Raw genomic sequence first — 21,280 nt, 5'->3', positions numbered from 1 at the left:
TCTTTTTAAATGGTTTATACTCAGTTGATTATTTTTAACATTATTAATGCAAGATGACAATTTGGGCAATACAGAAAGTATTAGGAAGAAAATTTTAAATTATTCGAGCTATTATTTTTTTAATCACAAACCTTGCATCTTATTGCTTCCTTTCTTTCCCTCACCCACCAACCGTACCCAATTTATCAGAAAGTCTGCAACTCTATCTTCTAAATACATTCAATACCATCCACTTTTCTCTATCTCCATTGATAGTACTCTAATCCAAGTTACCATTATCTCTTCCATGGATTGCTATATACTATCTTAACTAGTCTTGTTAACACTCTTGTCCCCATTCCACCTAATCTCCACACAGTAGTGATTGAATTTTTTAAAAAGTAATTCAGGGGATTTCCCTGGCGGTCCAGTGGTTAAGACTCCACGCTTCCAACGCAGGGGCTGCAGATTCGATCCCTGATTGGGAAACTAAGATACCACATGCCAGGTGGCACCGCCAAAAATTTTTTTAAAACAGGGTTTCCCTGGTGGCGCAGTGGTTGAGAGTCCGCCTGCCGATGCAGGGGACACGGGTTCGTGCCCCGGTCCGGGAGGATCCCACATGCTGCGGAGCGGCTGGGCCCGTGAGCCATGGCTGCTGAGCCTGCGCGTCCGGAGCCTGTGCTCCGCAACGGGAGAGGCCACAACAGTGAGAGGCCCGCGTACTGCAAAAAAATTAAAGAAAAAAAAACAAAATATATATATATATATATAAAATAAAAATAAATTTAAAAAATAAAGGATAAAAAATAATTCAGATGATGTCACTCGCATACATATCTTTCAATGTGGTGACTAATAAGCAACAAATAATAAGCAACTCTTTATAGAAGTTCATCATCATGACAGTGACCTTCTGTCCAGCAGGATAACTGTTGCAGTTTTTCTCTACTTAATTTTTCCATGGTCGTGAAACACCCCTATTCCCTTGAGTATTATCCTATCTCATTCTACATTAAATGAAGTCTGAAAATGATTCAGCTGCAAGGGATCTTAAAGGTCATAAACTCCAGTGGTTTTTCAGTTTTGTTTTTAGCTGTATAACTCAAATGAACAATTATACAACAACCCCATATATAAGGTGATATGAACTGTATTTTATTAGGATAAATGTGCTATATAAATTCAAATCTATATTTTTTTGTAAAGATACTTGTTAAGACTTATCTAAGGTAATAACTTGGAGCTGGTTATGTGCTTGACTCTCCTTGGTGGACAGAGCATGCTGGTGCTGATGGGAGCTTGTGGAGGTTCTCTTCCGATGGCTTCAACTTTCTCAGTGAATCCAGAAGGAAGGTGAGAGTGAAGGTAAAGGAGGAGATGTTAGAAGTTTAAGAGAATGGAGAAATGAAATTATGAAATAGAGTGAAAAAGTGAATGGTCTAAGACACTAGTTTGCAAAGTGTGGTGCCCAGACCAGCAGCACTAGTGTCATCTGGGAATTTCTTAGAAATTACAAATCTCAAGGACCACCAGACTTACTGAATCAGAAACTTAGGAGGGGAGGTACTCCTGGATGTCTTGTTCTAACAAGCACTCCGCCCTGGTGAGAGTGATATGCAATGAAATCTGAGTACATGGGATGAGGGAAGTGCAGTAACATTTCTGGACAACATTAAGAGCCCCTGGAGGTTCAGGATTATGAATCTAAAGGGAAACCAGGCACCACTGTTGCATATTTTTCTTTGGCCAAATGTAACGGTGGGGTGCAGGCTTGAAGTAAATGGAGATTTTAATTTGACTCAAATTTGTGGTTTCTTATTATAGTACTTTTATTTAATATATTTCAATGTTATGCTTTTTTTCCAATGTTTAAAAATGAAAAAAATATATTTAAAAAATAATACCTGAACCACATCGTTTTCATTCCTAAAGCAAAAACACCATATGAAACCTAAACCATGGGATCTAACCCAACTTTCCCATTACACAGATGAGTATGCCTCATTTGATTAAACTGGCCCCTATTTTATTCCAATTGATAAGAATTCATATTTTGAATAGGAAATTGGACAATGGTTATATTCAACAATGACAATGATATTTTTAAGAAATATTGGGAATTCCCTGGAGGTCCAGTGGTTAGGACTCGGTGCTTTCACGGCCTAGGGCCCAGGTTCAATCCCTGGTTGGGGAACTAAGATTCCGCAAGCCACGCGTCACGGCCATAAAATTTTTTTTTTTTCTGGAAACTTCTTAGCATACTTGAGTTAAATTGGCGGTTCTCTAATATTTTCCTCCGCTAACAAAAGAGAAGGCGACAACTCAGATTTATCAGAAAGAGAGGTTGGAGGGGAGGTAGGAGGAAATTGCTCCCCGCCCCCCAAGGAAACATCAGGAAGTTGGTAATTTGGCGTAAGGGGGCATGGGCATAGGTAGCCTTTAAAAGCTTCCATCCTGTGCAGTTTATTTATTTATCTTTAAGTAGAGTTGATTTACAATATTGTATTAGTTTCAGGCATGCAGCAAAGTGATTCAGTTGTACACATACATATACATATCTCATGCACATTTGCCTCTCCCTCTCTGGAACCACTTGGGAATTTTGCTGATAACCTCAAGGTCGAAGGGTCAATCCCTAGATTCCTGAGTACCAAATGCACACTCCTCTCTGCTTGCTATTTTGCAAGCACACGCCCGTGGCTCTAAGTTAGAAAACAGTGAAGAAGCAGTACAACCTCAGCACGGCTGCTACAGAGAAGAATCACTCACCTCATTCACACACACACTGGCTTCCATTCTCAGCACTGGGCTTTTTTATCTGGAATGCTTCCTCCCCTACACCTTACCATTTCGTATCCAGACAAAAGAGACTTCTCCTTACCTACTTTAGCTCTGCTTCTCTCCTTTCATTTGAACTCCTACAGAATGTATTGTTTTTACCTCACAGTCCAGAATTTTCCTGAACCCGCAGACTAGGTTAAGATCCCTGCTAAATCCTGCCAACATATAGTTCTTACCGTTCTCAGAGCACCATCAAATCACAAGTTAGTGAAATCACTTAATTGCCTGATGTATGCTCTATCAAGGCAAGGATCTTGTACATTTTGTTCACTTGTGTATCCCCGGTGCCTACTACAAGCCCTGGCACAGGATAAATGCTCAGTAAATAACTGTGGAAATAACAAATAAATATCCTCTTATACACCAAGGGCAGTCAAATATTTCTATTAGATTAAAGGTGTGGCAGTCTGTTACATTAACGGACCCCGATGAACCACACCTCCTACTATTCACATCCTTGCGCAGTCCCCTCTTCTTAAATCTGACACACTTTAACCAGTAAAATACAGTGGAAGATACTCTGTGCCAGTAACCAGGCCTAAACCTTAAGAAAGCTTAGCAGCTTCCTTTTTTTGCACATTTGGAAGCTAATCCATGTACATAGTCCAACTACCCTAAGACCATCAAGCTAGGAGGAAGCCCAAGTGACCTATATGCTGGGGCCACAAGGAAGAGCACTGAGAATGCAGCCAACAGCAAGAACTGAAGACTCAGCTGAGCAAGAACTGAACCTCTCCCCGAGCCAGCACCAACTTCCCAGGCATGTGAATGGGCCATTTGAGAAGTGGACCATCCAGCCCCAAGCAAGCAGCCCCAGCTGATGCCACATGGAGCAGAGACAAGCTAATCGGCCAAGTCCCGCACAAATGGCAGAATCATGAACAAATAAACGATTTGCTGTAGTTTTAGGCCACTAAATACTGGAAGGGTTTGTTATGCAGGAATTGATAACTGAGATAGATGGTTGACAGACAAATATTAAATTTCATACAAATAATACCCAATAAATAAACATATACACAAGCATACTCAAAGATTTGCTTCAATGAAAGGCAACAAATTTACAGAAAGAACCTGTATATTTTCTGGTCATATGAGAGTCTGATGTGTTATTAAATCAAGCAGTAAGAAGTGTTTGCATATTGTAGGCATCACTTAATCCTCACAACGATTCTGTGCTACACATACTATCCCCAATTTACAGATGAGGCAACTGAGGGTTAGAGAGATGAAGTACTCTAACCAGTCCAAGGTCACACAGCAAGCAAGATTCAGTGCCAGGATCTGAACCCAGACAATGTACCTTCAGATCCCAAGATCTTAAAAACACTACAGTGATTTTCAGAAAAGAACTGCTGCCACCGCCACCCTATCATCAGAACCATTTAACTGTGCTCCTTAAAGGAAGAAGACAGCAATCTGTCACGCTAACCACTTCTCTTTCTCTAGTTTCAGCAGAGCTCCTCCAGGGCTACTGGTCAAGTGGGAGAATCGGAAATATTTTCTCTCTGAAAAGGGTTTGTAGAAAGACAGTCAACGTTGCCAACATTCAGCACCTACGGAAATGATGTGATTGCAAAGAAAACCTGTCTGACAAAAAATTTCTTCCCCAGCTGGTAGACGCCTGAAGCGTGCCATCACAGCAGGGAAGTGATACTGATGTGTTACATACTTCTGTAAGCCCAATTCTCTGGACTCGATTTCTTCATGTGTAAAATTAGAGAACTTTATTGTTTAAATTCTATGGTTCTATTTTTTTTTAATATTTTTAAGATAAATTTAGCAGCTATGTCACTAAGTTAGGTAAATCAGGGAATGTAGCTGTTTAAGTCATTAAGTTAGGTAAAGGACTATAAAATATCATGACTTAATTGAAAGGTACTGGTAATACATGGGGTTTATTTCTATTCTGAAACTTACAAGAAAAGAGAGAGTTTAGGGAACACTTAGTACAAATGACTCCCAGACAAATTATCTACATTAAATCTGCCAGCAAAGTTAAAACTTGTTGAGAAAAAAAAAATTTTAAATCCGAGAATAAGAAATGTTACATAAGTAGCCCTCATGATCTCCACTAGTATGCACGGCATGCAGCTAAAGCAATTCTCTGTATGGGTCAAATTGCTTTATTCATTTAACACAAGTTTATTGAACATATTTAACTAAAAATTTTCTGTTCTAAGCAACATGAACGGTCAGAAAATGCACATTAAAAAAGAAAATGTACATGACAATATCTTTCCGGTAGCTTAAAATCTGATAGGAAAGAAAAGATGCATCTGTGAATAACTGCAATCAAGGAAAAATATAGCATATGAAATACTGTGTGATTCTACTTACATGAGGTATCTAGAGTTGCCAAATTCATAAAAATAGAAAGTAGAATGGTGGTTACCAGGGGCTGGGGGAAAGGTGGAAATGTGGAATTGTTGTTTAATGGGTACAGAATTTTAGTTTTGCAAGTTGAAAAAGTTCTGGAGATCGGTTGCACAACAATGTGAATATACTTAACATTACTGAACTGTATGCTTAGAAATGGTTAAGATGGTCAATTTTGTGTTATGAGGTTTTTTTTACCACAATAAAAAAGAAAGGAAATAGAATATAAATACCACATGAATTACACAGATATTAAGTAGTGCAGGGATTCAAGGAGATGAGAGATACATTTGTTTGGTGTGAATGTTAGTGTGATAAGGGAAGCTTTCTTTTTTTTCTTTTTGGGAAGCTTTCTTGTAGGAAGTAAAACTGTGACTTGAGTCTTGACAGGTAGAGATAGGGAAGATTGAAGTGATGAAAAAAACTGGGGAAATAGAAAAGGCCAGTGTATTGGGAGATCAGAAGAGAACCACTCTGACTTTGCACTAAGCAATGAGCACAGAGAAGAAATACTTAAAGAACCAGAATCCAGGGAATTTTAACTTCACTATAGTTAGAGTTATATTTCCACTGTGCACCATTTCATACCTGAGACAACATATGAGGTTGCCCTAGGGAATGAACTTTTTATTGCTTCAATCTTAGATTGGTAAGAACATGTTATCATGTATCATTAGTAACAGCTAATAACAGTAATGATTTAATAAGTTTAATGTAATCTAAGGCACTTTACAAATAAACAAATTAAACCAAACTGGGCAAAATGCCCAGATTACTTCCTACACACACCAACAAAGTACTATACAAAGTAAAAATGGAAACAAGTGTCTCACAATAATGCTGGTTATATTTTGGGCGGTAAATAATGAAAGACTTTTTTCTTCTTCTTCCCTGTATTACTTTTTATTTCTGTTTTAAAAATAAGCATGGGGGCTTCAGTGGTGGCGCAGTGGTTGAGAATCTGCCTGCCAATGCAGGGGGCATGGGTTCGAGCCCTGGTCTGGGAAGATCCCACATGCCGCGGAGCAACTAAGCCCGTGAGCCACAGCTACTGAGCCTGCGCGTCTGGAGCCTGTGCTCCGCAACAAGAGAGGCCGCGACAGTGAGAGGCCCGCGCACCGCGATGAAGACTGGCCGCCGCTCGCCGCAACTAGCGAAAGCCCTTGCACAGAAACTAAGACCCAACACAGCCATAAATAAATAAATAAATAAATAGATAAATAAATAAAAATAAGCATGAACACCTTGTCTAATATAAATTTCCAATATAATGAATGACATTGGAAAGTGGAAGAAGTATTCTTTGAATGATGGGGATCCTCTTTGATAAAATAAGGGGACATATTCTGTTGGTCTGATTCCCTCAAAGCCTTCTCAGACCACTCTCCACATCTATGTATCACCAAGCAAAGTGGGGATTACAGCTCCATGGTGGCAGGTAACTTGTGTTTCATTAATTTTACATACCCCTAACAAGGCTCTTTCCAGCATACTTTCTCAGTAAATAGTTCTTGAGGATTAGTGACTCTGAACACAAAAGACAGAAAGCACTAAGCCATCCCTGGGGTTCATCTTGGCCCTGAACTTAACTAGAAAGACAAAGACGGAACAGTGGGAATACTCCCATCACTTATTACGCTAAGGAGAATGTTTTTCTAACTTGTCAAATCCCATCAGTGAGCCAATTTGGGGAGTTAGTTCCCTCACCCAAAAAGTAGAAGACATGGCATCTTCTCATAAGAAGACACTGCGAGTAGGCTTACAACTGAACTCACGTTTTTCACCCCTAAAAAAACCCAATGCTACTAGTTTCTCCCATTTTCTTCCATATTCTGTGTATATAGACACAAATATGTATGTTACACACACACATCACATCGTATTACGTCACGTAAGTGATCTCTGTGTCCGATTTTCCACTTTCTTTCCACCCCCAATATATTCAGCCTCTACCCATAGTATTAATCCTTGTTCATTTGAATTGAATTGTTCAATTGAATCAAAGAAAATTTCACTTATTCATTCAACAAATGCCTAATTTGAGCTAGATGCTGAGTCTACACCAGTGAACCAAACAGACAGGGTTTCTGCCATCACAAACTTTAGAGTCTAACTTGCAAAATCATAATAGGCTATTAGTCTAAAACCTACCTAATTTATGCAGAAAATACACTTGTATGAAATAACTAGAGAAAAATTACCAATGGAGTCAAATGCTTAATCACTGATAGAGCTACAGGCTACACATGGAACAGACGCTGAATCTCCAAACATTAGGGCCAAGAGGCAGAACTGGACAGGCTTCGGTTAAGCAAGAATTTTATGCCTAGAAGACACTGTAGATATAAGAAAATCCAAATTTTTTACTGTTTTGGTGAGGAATCTGAGGCTCAGGAAGAAAAGTGAATACTATTTAGCTGCAGAGGGAAACCCAGGCCCTTTCCAATCCAGAGTAAACGGTATTGTCTGGTGTTGATGAAAACCCGTATAGATGACTTTGAAGAGTACATTACAACATTCAATTGTGAGGCTGCATTTTTTTTTGTAGAAAACACTGTAAGGAGAGAACACCTCTTTGGGAATAATCAATAATAGCAATGCAAAGCATTTAAGGCCATGAACTCCAGAGCCTGACTGTTGCAACCAAAATTCCTACTCTGCTACTTATTATCTGAGTGACCATGGGCCACTGACCGTAACTTCCCTGGCCTCCATTCCTTCATCTGTAAAATGGGAATGATAATGGTACTCATTTTATGGAGTCATTTTGAGATTGAAATGAGTTGATAAACACACAGTGGTGTGACGGAAAATGTTTAACAATTGGCCTGTGAGATAAGATTGCTTTGAAAGAGATTGCCTATTTCCTTCCACAGCCAATTTCAAGCTACCAACATAAAGACAATCAGCTCACAGAATTCCTGATATTTGAACAATTGGTTCTCTCAAGCTGGTACATGGCTCACCACTGCATGCAGAGCATTATAAAATACACACACACACACTACGTAGATATTAGTTACTATATATATATACTATATATACACACAAAATACGTAGATATTAGTTACTATATATACTAATATAATACATATGACAGCATTTTCTCTGATTTTGTATCATTCAAATACCCTACAATATTCAGAATAACTGAATTTATAGGAGTGCCCAGGGGGCCCTACTTCCCAGGAGGCCCCCCAAAAACATACAACCTAACTAAAATAGTATGCTTACTATACAGATCAACACAGATTCCCCCAATGTCTCTGCCACTTCTAGTCAGATTTCCACCCTTATTCCCCTCCTAGAGTAGAGCCACTGTAAATGCATGAATGATTCCTATTTGAATGACATTATTAATGATACATGATTTATAATTTCATGACAATTAATTGTGTAGCCCATGTGCTTTACTTACAATATCTCAATGAATCCTTACAGCCAGCATATTGGGTGGATATTATCCCCAAGTGAAGAAACTGAGTCTTAGAGAGGATTCATAACTTTCCAAACGGTACACATCTAGGAAATAATATAACATATATACTTAACCTAGTCTTTTGAGGGTAGAGCTTAGCTTGCTCCATTATCCCACATTATTTCATAATTAGCAGAAATTTTTTTGTTTTGATTTTCATTTTTTATCAGTTCCATGTAAAAATTTGGGTTAGCTTATATAACAGTATTTTAACAATAACTCTCTCTGCTGCATACTACAGCTACTATATACTGAACCATGTATGTATTATTTAATTTTATATATACCGTCCATAGTAAGCTCTAGTTGGATATTTATAAACACTGAGAAAACTCATCTTAGTGTATATTTTCCAGTGAATTACCCATAATACCAAAATCAATAAGGCTTATACTTCGATTTCTGTAATTTTTAATTTACTTTCACAATAATGGAATTCTTAAAATAAGCTTTAATTTCTGACTCTGAAGATTTAGACACAATGTTAATTCTGTAATGTGAACATTCTGGAAACATATTCCTTTAGAAGAATGGCAAGAGGGGGCAGAGTTGGGGGGTTGAGGGGGTGAGAATCATACTGAATACAGTTAATGGAATGTGTGAGCCAACACAAATGTTCATCTGTTAACTGCAGAGGTATAGAGAGTGAAACATACATGATTTAGATCAATACAATCATCTGCTTTCCAACAAACCGACACTATGCCTACAATTATAGAGAAATATAATACCCATATTTTATTCATGCGAGGACATATTTATACACACTCAGTATCATAACCTGAAACACGATCTGTCCACCCCCACCTCTGCGAGATCTCATTCTACCACTTTCCTCCTCACCTACTTTGCTTGAGCTACACTGGCAAGCTCCCTATTCCCGAACACACCAAACTGGTCCTACCGTTGCCCATTCCCATTTGCTTTAACATCTGCCTAAAACGCTCTTCCCCCAGAGGTGGGTCCCCTCCTTCACATACTTCATGCCTCTGCCTGACTGCCACTCATTAGGGAGGTCTTCTCTGATCACCAAATATAAAATACCAATCCACACCCCTCCCCGCAAATCCCATGTGTTCCACACTCATCTTGTTTTATCTCTTCCATGGGCCTTATCACCACCTGACATTTTATTTCTTTTTAATTGTGGTAAAATATACATAAAAATTACCATCCTGACTAATTTTTAGTGTACAGTTCAGTAAAGTACATTCACATTGTTGTGCAGCCAATCTCCAGAATTCTTTTCATTTTCCCAAACTGAAACTTTATATCCAATAAACCACGACATTCTCCCCTCCCCACAGCCCCTGGCAAACACCATTCTACTTTCTCCCTCTATGAATTTGACTAGGTACCTCATATAAGTGGAATCAGACAGTATTTGTCCTTTCATGGCTGGCTTATTTCACTTAACAATGTCTTCAAGGTTCATCCACATTGTAGCACATGTCAGAGTTTCCTTCCTTTTTAAGGCTGAATAATATTTCATTGTACGTACAGTCAGCCCTCCATATCCATGGGTTCCACATCCATGATTCAACCAATCGCACATCGAAAAAAAATTTAAAAAATTTTTCCATTAAGTTCCAAAAAGCAAAACTTGAATTTGTTGCATGGCAGGCAACTATTTATATAGCATTTACATTGTGTTAGGTATTGCCAGTAATCTAGAGATGATTTAAAGTATACGGAAAGGTGTGCATAGATTATATACAAATATTGATATTAGACCATTTTATACAAAGGACATGAGCATCCTCAGGTTTTGGCATCTGAGGGGGTCCTGGAACTGATCCCCTATGGATATAAGGGATTACAAGAGATGACTCTCTCTCTCTCTCTCCCTCTCTCTCTCTCTCTCTCTCTATATATATATATATCATATTTTGTTTATCCATTATTCCATTGATGGACACTTGGGTTGCTTTCACTTTTTGCCTATAATGCTTCTACAAACACAGGTGTACAAATATCTGTTCAAGTTCCTGCTTTCAAATCTTTTGGTTATATACCTAGAAGTGGGATTGCTAGATCATATGGTAATTCTATTTTTAATTTTTTGAGGAACTGCCATACTGTTTTCCATAGCAGCTGTGCCATTTTCCTTTCCCACCAGCAGTGCACAGGGTTCCAATTTCTCCACATCCTCACCAACACTTATTAGTTTTTGCTTTTTTTTTTTTTTGCGGTACGCGGGCCTCTCACTGTTGTGGCCTCTCCTGTTGCGGAGCACAGGCTCCAGACGCGCAGGCTCAGCTGCCATGGCTCACGGGCCCAGCCGCTCCGCGGCATGTGGGATCCTCCCAGACCAGGGTACAAACCCACGTCCCCTGCATCGGCAGGCGGACTCTCAACCACTGCGCCACCAGGGAAGTCCCATATTTTTTGCTTTTTGATAGTGGTCATCCTAATGCAGGTGAGATTATATATATTTATTCTTATGCCTTTATTTTCTCTCTTTCTTACCTACTAGAATATAAGCTCCATGAGGGCAGGGACTTCATTTTTGTCACTGTTGTATTCCCAAATCCTATAACACTGCCTGATACATATTAGTTATCCAAAAAATATTTGTTGAATGAACTAATGATAGCCCACCTTAAAGATCTCATTCATCTTAGCATAAGTTTCAAATTGAAAAGACAAGAGAATAGTTATTGTAGGAATTATTACATAGACCATCTTTAACAGATCCCCTCAGAAGTTTGAGTGTAAAATTGAGACTCTTATCACTATTGATGACATTTTAAAATTCAAAAGCAGATGTAACTTCAGTAATGTAATGCATACATCACATCAGCTGAAGAATCAATTCTTTCAAAACACATTCTCAGCAATTGTCAAGAACCATATTTGTTTGTTCCTGTGATCATCATCTAAACAGTTTCCTTTGCTGTTAGGTTCTAAAGGAATGCTCTTAGATGACAGTGTTTTTGATCACCATGGAAACATCAACCACAAAGCTTATATCAAGCCCTTGTAGAAATAGCTAAACAGAAAAAGAATTTAAAAACGACTTTTCCTTCCATTGAGGTAGATAAATTGAACATAAGATACAGCATTTAAACCTAACTGTGGTAAATATCCAGTAAATTAATTGCAGATTCATGAGCTCTGAAATTCAATTGAGTTCTATCTATGTAGATGTAGCAGATTTCTTGGTTGGCTACCAAACACCTTTCTCTAATTTTTCCCAACCATTTTGGTTGGATGATAATGTATCCAACCTCTACACATGGCATCCTGTTCATTTTTAGGGATTTTTCAAAGGACAGGCAGGCACATGATCCAGTTCTAACAATGAAAGGAAAGGAGGCTTTTGCAGGATGGCTTCTAGGAAAGATTTCCCTCCCTTATAAGAAAAACGTATGACCAGAGGAAGACCTGGCCACCACCTGCCCCCTCGCCTTACCCTTGCTTTAGGCTTTGGCTGTTACACAGAGACACGATGCTTGGAACTGTGGCAGCCATCTTATGACCAAGAGAGATGACATAACACCTGAGGACTGCAAGGCAGAGGAATCAGAGAAGCTTCAATCACTCATAACATTACTGAACCACTGAACCAAACATCCTGGGACTGATAACTTCAGCCTCCTTGTTAGCTAAACAGTAGATATCTGTATGGCTTAGGGATGTGTGTGAATGTGCGTGTGTGTTTTAGGTAGACTCTTCCATTAAATAGCTGTGATTCTAGACCACAGCTTCATCTTTTGCAAAGAGAGAGAGGGACAGAGAGACAAAGAGACAGAGAAAGAGAGACTGTTAGGTGGTTCAAACTTATAAGCTTTGGGGACCAGAAGTAAGGATGAGTTAAAAGAGAGTTGAAGACTAAACACAAGATAAACTGCAACTATATTATGTTTGTGGGAACTGTCCCTGCCAGCCTTGAAGTAATTTAGAGCATACAAAATGGTGGTAGCTAGTTAGAAATCACTCAGATAATATGTCTGCAGATACAGGAATCTGTGGACATAAAAGTTAACAAAGCAAAACCTTTAATAAAAGTTAATAAAACAAAACCTTTTATGAGATTACATTTTTTTCTATTAAATTTGAGGACAACAAATGAAGTCTGATAATAATGCATGCAAGATAGGCAAATTCCCTCTCTGATGCCTTCACTTCTCTTCTAAAAGAAACTCATTTTAATCACTCTCCATGACATGAGTTTAGATTAGTGTGATCCCAGGTGATTCACTTACTCAAACAATGACTTACTTTTGATATCTTTTCTGTTAAGGCTCGCAATTCCACTTCCATCACACCTGCATGTGAGTTGCCAGCTAGACATAATAACTCCTGACAGTTTCAATTCAGGATTCACAATTTCATTGTTACGTTTCCCTTTGAAAAGAGCAATAGCTTTGGAATCATTTCTTCTACTTTCCACTTCTCCCACATTCTAATTTGGAAACTCACAGCCTTTTTCCAGGTGTACAGGGACACTGCCTTCCTCAGGGCAGCCAAACTCCTAGTGAGCTCCAGGGTGATGAACGAATCTCTATTACCTTCATCACAATGGCAAACCCAGTTCGAAGAAACACAAAGGAACTCTTCATCTTCTGTCCTACCTTTTCCTCAGCATCCTTCTCCCACCCTACCTTTCACGTACCCAACCTTTAGAGTGGCCTGGGAGCATAGGGGCTTTTGAACTTTAAGAAGAGAGTAAAAAGAGCCCACAAAGTTGAGGGGGGTGGCATGGGGGACTTTTTAAGATACTGAGATAATCCCATGTAACTTTTCAGAAAAACAACAGGTAGGCAAAACTTCTTAGTCATGGACCCATTATTTCTTTCATCCCTCACTGACAGTCACAGCCAAATTTAAGCTCTTTTTCAGTACATAATGGCTTTTCCATTTGTCAACACAATCTCTAGACAACACATATCTGAGTTATTCATTACATAGTAAAGTGCTCTGAAATAACTTAATTATTAAAAACCAAACTCTACTTTTGTCCTTCAATCTAGTCCACATATGTGAGACTTTTTGTGGGGTAGGGAGAAAACAGTGACTTCCTTTTAGACAATATTAAATTTGAAGGACCTGAGGAATAAAAAGGAGAAGATTTACAGAGGTCAGATGAAAACATTAAGAGAAGCGTTGGCGCTAAGATAGTGATGGAAGAAAGATCAGCATTTGAGGGGTAATGGAGGCTATAGGACTTGATGACTGGGTCTGGGAAGAAGTATAAACACATGAGATGAAAATCAAAGATAGCAAGCAGAACTCTGAGAGACACTAATATCTAGATAACAAGGGAAGGAAGAGGAAGAGATGGAGGAGAATGATAAAGAACTGCCTGGGAAAACCCTAGGAAGAAAACCACAAATGAGTCATGATAATAAACAAGGCTTTTTATGGTCTGGCTCTAGGCTGACTCACCAGTCTCATCTCCTGTGACCTCCCCCAAACACTCTGCTCCAGCCATTCAGGACTGCTGATCACTCCCGAAAATGCAACATGCTTTCTACTTCCATGCCTTTGCACCTGCTGTTTCCTCTGCCTGGAATTCCCTCCCTGTCTTACTCTTCCTTCAAGCACCAGCTTCTCCTTGAGGCCTTTGCTGAATTCCCTAACCAAATAAAAGCCCCCACTGCATTGGATCATACCTCCATATCAAAATCATCACATTCTACCTGTTTAGTTTGTTTTCCCTATAACATATATGCCATATAACTATAGCGTAAGTTCCATGAGTACTGAGTGTTTTCACCTCTGTATTTGAGGTGTTTTCACCTCTGTATTTCCAGTCCCTACCAGGGAACCTGGCATGAAGAGGTGGTATCATATGCTCTGTTTAAGGATGAGGGTTCTGATGCCTAACACATGTGAGTATGAATCCCTCACTCTGCCATTTACTTGGCTGTGTGATCGTCAGCAAACTACTAAGCCTCAGTTTCTTTATCTTTAAATTGGGATAATTATTGTACCTACTTCATAAAATGGATGAGAGGATGAAATGAGATAATACATGTGAAGAACCTGTCACAGAGCTTGGCACACACTCAGGCTCAGTTAAGTGTGAACATCATTACTTCAGAGGAGTTAATATAATTATTGAACATATGAACGGAGATCTACAGTCCTACTGGGAAGAGTTTCAGGAAGGAGAGAAAGATCAACAGAATCAAAACTTCTGAGACGTCTAGAAGGATTAGGGCTGTCAGCTTGCTAAATTCTCAACCAAAGCATCCTTCTCTCCACAGCCGTTGGGTTTCCTTACCCTCACCATCAGGCTCACCCCTGCCCTAGTCTCTATAACAATGAAGACTGAAAAATTGGGGAAAAAAGAAAAGCACCTCCTGGACATAGTCAACTCCTAGGACAGGCAAAAGGAGTGTGATCGAGGTCAGGATAATTCTTCCTCTGAAATAGGAAGGAAGAAAGCAAGAATATGTGAAAATACGAGGTTTAGAGGTAGAGGTATGTCCCTGGTTTTCTTTTATAACTGAAGAAGGTGGCTATAAAAGAGGCATTCATGAATAAAACATTTTGTACTCTCAGATGAAAGAGTTAATTCAGTGATAAGCAATCCAAGCTTTTATCAAAAATAGAGATAGGATTTTCTAAGTTGCCATACGAGGTCTTTTATCCAATTGGAAGTCTGATTTAGTTAACAGCTCTGTTACTGTTGTACATTTTAGCTTCTTATATCTATAAATTCATGTTTTTTAAGTAAATATTTATTCATTGGTGTCTAAATAAATTGTATGAGAACTTCTAACAAAGCTATACAAATACTTGATAACTATCATGGGTAGGGAATAACACTAAATATACTGATTTACTGAATATTATTTTTAGCTCAATGGTGCAGATGTACAAAACAAATATTTTTCTTTATAAATTGGCACTATGAAAGTCATTCGTCCATATAATTTACGTTAAATATAACCGTTACTCTTAAATTTATAAGCTTGCACAATTTAAGCAATATCACAAAATCATGCATCTAATACTTTTGCTTGTGTTCATGATTATCAGTCATTACATGGGGCAGCAAATTGGTTAAACCAGGTCAAATCCAGTTCCAGAAAAGGTTTATTTGACTTGCCTGATCCCAAAATAAACTAGGGTGAAATAACCTTATGATATTAAAGCAAAGACACACATCAAAAGAGAAACACAGTATTCAGAAAACCTGTGGGAAGATTTCTTTTAGTTTCACAAGCCTATCCTTTAGGACAGTCAGAAAAAAGGTCAGAGAAACCCAATTTATATTAGATCATACACTGAAGAAAAATGATGTGATCCTTCTACATTTATTACCATAAGAGTTGAATAAAGGTTAATGGATTTGAAAAACTGCATTTCCAGGAGTCTGATTTTTAATACCAAGTGGCTGGCAAGTTACCGTCTATTATAAAGGAAAATTGTTGAGATAAATAACTTGTGTATAAAGATAGTGTAGCAGATTCAAGGAGATTTGTTACTACCTCAGTCTACCTGCAATAAAGCATTTAACAGAATTAAACTGTTTTCAGACCTCCGCAGGTGAAACAAAAGAATGTTTGTTTAATTTCCATTAAAAGAAAAAAAATAAATTCCAGGTGTAGCTCTTGATAAGAACTCAGATCTTGGTGTTTCCTCTAATTCCTTTCAGCTGTGAGATACCTTGCTCCATGAGCACGATCGCATCTTTGCTTTCTTGTTAGGCTTCCATTGTCTAAACTTGAGTATATCACCACAGATTCTGCTTCTGGTCATGTGTGACACAGGAACTACCAGCAGTCGGCCCAAGGGGTTCTGTTTTCAGCCTGAACTCCCATCAAGAAATGACCTAGTTGGGGCTTCCCTGGTGGCGCAGTGGTTGAGAGTCCGCCTGCCGATGCAGGGGACACGGGTTCGTGCCCTGGTCCGCGAAGATCCCACATGCTGCGGAGCGGCTGGGCCTGTGAGCCATGGCCGCGGAGCCTGTGCTCCGCAGCTGGAGAGGCCACAACAGTGAGAGGCCCGCGTACCGCAAAAAAAAGAAAAAGAAAAAGAAAAAATGACCTAGTAAGCTGTAACTTAAAATACTCCTCCCATCACCCACAGCACACCAAATGATGACCATGGCCAAATACACATTCTCAAGACGGAAGACACTGATTAGAGAGAGATCATTAATAGGTTAATTGATATATAATGGTAGAAGATTTGCAGAGTAAAGTGACAGAGGCACAGTAGCCCAGAAATCAGATGATAAAACTTAGTACTTTAAATAACATTTAAATTAATTTTTAATAAAATCAACTAATTTAACAATTTTCAAATTAAATCCCATTAGTATCAAATGAGATTAATATGCAAATAATGATAATGGCCTTAAAGAATTTATCAACTACAGCACAAACATTACTGGGAAAGATAATAGGATTCAGAATGTGATCAGGCTCTATCTGGAAGAAAGGAAATCCAGACAGGACTGAGAGATACTGAAGAGGCACAGAACTTCGTATCAAAACCCCACTGAATAGTATTAATAACTGCAAGGATATGCTTAACTTATTGTATCTTTAAAGACATGTAATTTTTATTCTATATTGTGAGTTCAATTATTCCCTATGCATTCTTTTATTACCTTCATAAAGTCCTGAATTAAAGAACTTTTTGAAAGCATTGTTACAAAAAAATATCTAGTTTATTTCCCAGACATGTCAAGACTCTGGAGCTCAAATGAGACAAACCAGATAAGCAATAACTATTACAATGTTCTTTTTTTTTTTTTCTGAGTGTTCTACAAGTTACATTTACACAAAAGGATCTGAGTGAGAGCTATGATGTTAAATCTATTATTGTTCAACCTTTGAAATAAATTATTCCTTCAACTAAAATCTCGACATGCAGCAACAGCTCCAAAATTTTTATTCAAGAGAAGGTAATCTGATAGGAAGACAGAGAGAATCTAAGGGAGCATGGCATGAAGTTATTTGTGCAGAGAGTAAACATATGGTTTTTCTTAGATTTTATGTTACAGAATTGATGAAAATAGCAATGTTTCCTAGTTAAGATTGTGAAAATATGGTTTATCCATGATTAGGTTATGGTGAAGATGATGATTTTATTTGAAGGTAGCTTTTATCTGAGGATGAGAGGGAGGTGGACAATAAAGCCAAGCCCTAGCAGGAGTATGGATATTCTCAAGAATAAAGACCAAACTCTGGTCAATTGAAGACTTTGCATGATATTATATCAATTATTTTCCCAATTTTATCTTGCACTAATCTCTCCTTGTCTCCTACCCTGTAGCCAACTGGGATTGATTATTAACCATTCTGCCTATCTGTAATATTTTTCCATCTCTATGTGTCCCTTCATGCTGTTTATTCTGGACCTGAAATGCTTTTTATCTAATCTCTACCTGTCAAAATGAAATCCATTCTTCAATATTGCACTCACATTTCAACTGTTACACTAAACCTAATATGATTTCCTCCAATCAAAATAAACTTCTTTCATCTCCTCCCATGGTATTTTGTACTCTGTTATTATACTTACCATATTCTATCTGCATTACAGTAAGCTGTGTACACGGCTTGATTTCTTCTATAGGATTGTAAGATTTTTGAGAGCAGGGATAGATCTAATATCCTTTTGAGGAAGAATTTTCCAAATGAACCATAACTTATTTTATATAATGATGGCTTTTCTTTTGAAAAATCTGAGGAAGTTATCTCTTAAAATGAGCACTTAGGGGTATTCTACACCTGATTCGTTAAATTTGATTTCTCATTTTAAGAGCTACTTTCTATATATCCAAGTATATACTATCTATATCCAAGTGAAAATATAAAGGAGAGTTACATTATTAATAACCTTCCACCAAATGATAGTTAAAATTGAAAATGTGATTGATTGCTAACTTGTTTGAAATGCAATAAAGTTCTGTTGGTTAAAAAGCAAATAGTTACTAATCAGGGCCTTGTTCAGACTGCCATTCATCTGCTAGGTAATCCCAAGCAAACTATACTCTTTGCGCATCCACTTAACTAATCTGAAGTCTAAAATATGGATTATCTGCTTTCCAAGCTGTTACACATATTGGTCATTGTGAAATTAAGAATGATAATGAAGGATTCTGAAAAGTGAACAGAAATAATACTTGTTAATAACACTCTGGAACTTGAATAATCTAAAGTGATCTAAGGAAAGAATGGATTTAAATGAAGAAAAGTTTTCAGCCAAAGTAGTGTGATCCATAATGATGCATCGCAAGACTATGATGGCTCTTTTCCTAATATGTTGACATTTGAGCATGTAACATTTAAAACATGGAGAAAACAAAAGAGGATTAGCAAAATATAAAGTTGACTGACAATTATACACCTAAGACCAAAATTGATATCATTCAGTTTTGTTACTTGAGGGTTTCTACATTGTTGAATATAGTATTCAGAAGTGAGAGGGAGTAAAAAGTAGCTTTTGATCCAACAATTTGACTTCTGGGAATTTATTTACCAATACATGTGTTCAAAGACCCATATATGCCCACACACATTCTTAAATACAAATGTACAAGATTTTCACTGAAACAAAATACTAGAAACAACCTAAATGTCCATTCACAAAGAGTGAAATGAATTATGATACATTCATTTAATAAAATAATATGTAACAATAAAAGATCAAGTGTATGTACCAAACTGGACCAGAATAAATTTTTATGAAAGAAGCAGAGTATCAAGCAATGTGTATAGTAGGCTCCCATTTGTGTAAACAAAAGGGGGGAGGAGTATGTACACAGATAAATGTTTCTATAAACAGAATATTTCTAAGGGAATACATAAGAAATGACTGTTTCAGGGGTAGGGGATTGCAGAGTTTGGGTTTGTAGTAAGGTTTACTTTTCAAATATATCCATCTCTAAAAATATTAATTTATTACCACACTTTTTTTCTTTGACCACACCACAGCTGCCAGGATCTTAGTTCCCCAACCAGGGACCGAACACATGCCACAGCAGTGAAAGCACCAAGTCCCAACCACTGAACCACCAGGGAATCCCCTACCACATTCTTATATGACTTCTTCAATTTTAAAAAAAGTATAATAAAATTGTTTATAAACTGTTAGAATAAGTTCAATTAGTTAACCAAGATGCTTAGGTCACAAACAATTCAAATCAAAATTACATGTTTTGGGCTTCCCTGGTGGCGCAGTGGTTGAGAGTCCGCCTGCCGATGCAGGGGACGCAGGTTCGTGCCCCGGTCCGGGAAGATCCCACATACCGCGATGCGGCTGGGCCTGTGAGCCATGGCCGCTGAGCCTGCGCGTCCGGAGCCTGTGCTCCGCAATGGGAGAGGCCACAACAGTGAAAGACCCGCGTACAGCAAAAAAAAAAATTACATGTTTTTTCACAATAAAGTATACCTCTGTATTATTTTATTGTTTAGAAGTACCTGCACAAATATTATATCAAAGTTTAATGATGGGTTTATGAGATAGAATGATAATTATTTGCATTTTATAGATTACAAAAGTACGGTTTAGCAAGATGAAATTATTTACTCAGAATTACTCAAATAGCAACCAGGACAGCTGTACAAACCTGATTTCTGACTTCTCGGAGGCTCTAGAGCCTTGTGTCTAATGGTGGTACTATGCAACGCCCTCCAAACTCCACAGGCAGACCCCAAGTCCAGAACTACTAAGCAATCGAAAGTCAAACAACGTGAAAAAAGTACAGTGTTTGCACAGAGTGATTTCTGATATTTAAGTGGGAAAATATTTCCTGTGAAATACTTATTTAACCAGTTCTTGTCACATCTGTGTTACCTCCTGATCCAATGACAAAAATAATGTGCCGAATATAGCAGCTTACTTTGTATTAACTTAGTTCTCACTCTGTGGTAGATCATATTTTCAAAGGTGGCCAAATAGCCTATCCCACATGCATTTCTTACAATGTAATGTTGATATTCATCCCTTGCATAGAGCAGTGGGGTCTGTTCCCCTCCCCTTGAATCTGGCTGAACCTCTGTGATTGCCTCAACCAAGAGAGTATGGCATTAAGTAACCCTATGTGATTTCCAAGGCTAGGTCATAAGATGTCCTTTACTTCTGCTGTGATGTCTGGGGACTCTTACTCTTAGACCCCAGTCACTATGTTGTGAGGAAGACAAGTATCCACCTGAAGAGGACTCATATATAGGTGTTCCAGCCAATAGCCCCAGCATTGGCCAGTAGACATGCAAGTGAGAAACCTGAGATGCTCTGTCCCCAGCCGTAAAGTCACCTCCAGCCTTCCAGTAACCCCAGCTGATTCCCAACGTTCTCATCAAGCCCTACTCAAATTGCAGATTAATGAGCAAAACATATGATTACTGGTGTTTGAAACCACTGTTTGAGGTGGTTTGTTATGCAGCAATAGATAACCTAACGTAACCTAAAAGCTAGGTTTAGACTATTGAACTCAATGCCATATGTGTCACTAGGAACAGATAATTAGCTCCTTAATATACCATATCTACCCGTATAGTAATGCTTTATAAAAAACGAAATGCTAATCTCGCCAAAGCCTATAGTGAATGAAACTTAAAGTCCCCATTTATTTCTCATCTCACTTCCATGTTCAACATAGCTGAGTTAGAAACTGTTTTCTAAAAACCT

This window comes from Grampus griseus, assembly GCF_964374135.1.
Source record: "Grampus griseus genome assembly, chromosome: 4".
Taxonomy (NCBI): Eukaryota; Metazoa; Chordata; class Mammalia; order Artiodactyla; family Delphinidae; genus Grampus; species Grampus griseus.
The sequence above is the reverse complement of the archived record's forward strand: the minus strand, read 5'-3'. Positions refer to the sequence as shown.